The sequence below is a fragment of the Poecilia reticulata genome, linkage group LG21 (assembly GCF_000633615.1).
Source record: "Poecilia reticulata strain Guanapo linkage group LG21, Guppy_female_1.0+MT, whole genome shotgun sequence".
Taxonomy (NCBI): domain Eukaryota; kingdom Metazoa; phylum Chordata; class Actinopteri; order Cyprinodontiformes; family Poeciliidae; genus Poecilia; species Poecilia reticulata.
In genome coordinates, this window is record NC_024351.1 from 5212555 (window position 1) to 5215540 (window position 2986).

At 33.4% G+C, this 2986-nt stretch overlaps 1 long non-coding RNA gene across 1 annotated transcript; it reads right to left on the reverse strand.

The window, feature by feature from the left end:
• Positions 1–2158: 2158 nt before the first annotated feature.
• On the reverse strand, positions 2159–2980 carry LOC103457221 (uncharacterized). The gene is made up of 3 exons (XR_532408.1): positions 2809–2980; positions 2698–2722; positions 2159–2601 (listed from the first exon to the last, which is right to left on the reverse strand). It is a non-coding gene; the product is annotated as an uncharacterized LOC103457221 (long non-coding RNA).
• Between the last annotated feature and the right edge of the window lie 6 nt (positions 2981–2986).

Genomic DNA, 2986 nt, shown 5'->3' on the forward strand with positions numbered 1-2986 from the left:
TTGCATCGCTGGTGTGATGCAACACGACCAGAATCACTGGTTTATTGGCTGAATGGAAAAAACAGCAAGAAAAACGAAAAAACAGATCAATTAGAAAAAGATAAACTTTTTGTTATTTCACACAATGTGTTTTATGTCTATACAAAACCTGCTTCCTTTAATGAAACTATGGATGAAAGTAAGTTATTTGCGTATATTTGACCAGTTTTGAAACATTATTATCCTACCAGGAACTCTGGCCAGGGCTCCACTGATGTCTGCTGCAACGCGGGACACGATGGGGCAGAAAACCAGGAAGTAGTCGCACTCTTCAGCAGAGGAAACTCTAGTTTGGCCGATGTCTCTAATCATTTGAACAAGGCATCTCTGAGCTCCAGTTTCCACTCCCTCAACAATGACGAAAAACTTTTTCCCCATTTCTGCTGCAGAATGAAACATATTATTTAAAACATTCATAAACACTGAAGGAGTTTCAGAAATATTTTATGTGAGAAAAATATTCCTTTTCTTGGATAAATTCAAAACCACATTTAAAGTATGAAAAGATCTGCAGGAACCAGTTATTTTTAGTAAAAGGTATAAACATATACATTTGTCAACTCATCAATAGATTTTCCTGAATGTTGTTGTATTATATAAACGTTTTTGCTTCTGTATGTGGACTTCCAGTTTGTTGAACATTAATTTGCAGACATTGTTGTTCTTATCTTCTGCAGGAGGTGAAAACAGCACAAACCTGTTGTTGCTCGCTATGCCTGAAATATAAAATATAATGCTGCTCAGCTGAGCAGAGAAAGCAGCAGAAATGCTTTATAGACAAAACTCTGGTACTTTACTGTGATTTTGTAAATGAGACAAAAAAAAGAAATCACTTATTTTATCTTTATTTGATGAGGTTTATACATTTTTCATTTATAAACATGAACTGGGAAAAATTCACCGAAGGTACCAAAAATTAAAAAACATTGTAAAAGTGATTTATTTTTTGTTCACCTCTGCATTTGTTACTAAGGAGATGCATTAAGAAAACTGAATATTTAAGTCAACAACATCCAACTTTAACCTAAAACCAAGAGAATCATCTCAAAGTGATTTATTGTAGCTGTTCAATAAAACCATCCAAAGCCTCAGGAAACAAATAATATTCTACAGGTTTGCAGTTTGAAGTAAAAAAGCATTTTGAAGACTTTCGTTTGCTATTAACTCACCCAATAGACTGAAAACTTCTTGTTCATCAAACTTTCCAAAGCAGCTGAAGATCCTGAGACTCACTGAAATAGTTTCAGTTCAGAGCAGAGCTGCTACAATCCTGTATAACATGTTTCCTTAACAGATAAGAAGAAAAGCAGCAGCTCTGAATCTCATTGGACAGCTTAGTGCATTAAAATATCACATTTTGTCCTGTAAGCAGGGACTAGATTCTTGATTCATTCTGAAAACTTTTGCAAGGATGCAGCTGAAAACAGGAACATCTTTATTATTCAAATGTACATAACATTTAATCAAAAACGCCCTGTAGTTTTATGTTTTCCAGGTATAAACTTACAACCTGAGTCATTCTTCAATAAATGTGACATTAAGAGCTTAATTTTGATTCAGTTTATTTCTATTGTATTATCTCAATGTACAAATAGACACAATGTATGTCCAGTTATGTCATTTAAAATAAAACAAGTTACATTTAATTTCAATCCAACAACATCTTTGCAGAGGTTTGGGTTTCTCTGCTGTTATGGAGAAAGGAAGTAGAGTTTTTAAAGAAACTTAAAAAGTAGTTTCTTATCATTTTACCTTTTATTCTACAGCTGCAGAGTTTTGGTGGAACATCAAAGCTCCAAAAGAAACATTTCTTAACGCATTACAAACCCACTGAATACAATAAATTATTAAATATTTAGTTTATTTCGGTAACACGTTTCACTAAGAGAAACACAAATAGATTTATTCCACACAGATTCATGTTTTCAAGCATTTATTTTTGTTAATTATGATGATTTTCAGCTTTAAGTGAAAAGGTTGAGGAGCTGATGGTGATTCCCAGAAATGCAGACCAGCCGCTCTGACAGCAGTCATGTTTTATTTGAAATAACTTAAGAAAAACATCAAAATTTGTTTATATAATTTAGAAGATAAGAAATAAAATTCTGTGCAACATAAATGTATAACAATGCAACATTTATTTACAATAAAACTCTTTATTGAAGCTTCACCTAAGCAGCAGAGAGACAGCTTTCAGGCTTCTTCTTGGTAAATTAAATCGTTTATCATCTGAAACTTTTTTAGAGAACAAAGACAATAATCCCATTTAAGAAATAAAAAAGGTATTTAAAACATGCTCACAGTTGCCCCAAAACATTTTACAATAAACATACTAATTACCTCTTACTCTGTGTTTATAATTATGCCTTTATATAGAACAAATGTGAATAAATATCCAAACGTCTGTATCTGAATAATATTGACTTTACGGTTTTTCTGGAGATCAACACTCCACCTGGTTGTTTTTACGAACCAATACAATAATCACCAGCACAACGATCTCAATAAAGAGAATTACACCCAAAATCTTCAGCTTTGTTGTTGTCACATAATTATTCAACCCTGAAAAAAAAGAACATAGTGTTTATATTTCACATATAATTTTATCAGAAAGATCAGAGCATGAACAGGTGGTGTAGAAACAAAGTTTCTACTTACATTCTCCGAAGTTTTGAAAGCCAATCTGAAAGAAACAAATAGTACATTGATGATATTTAGCTCCCAGTTTACTGCATGGATCATTTCCAGTATGTTTAATAGTTTAGATACCAGTTGGTTGGAACGTCCAAGACGATTCTGGATCAAACTCCATGATTTATCATTGCAGTTGGAATCGAGGAGATGCTCGTCATAAAACAGGAAGTCCACGGTCAGGACGACCTTGAGGTCATGCACTTGTCTGCTGCTTTCTGCTAAAGCCAGGTTTGCATCGCTGGTGTGATGCAAC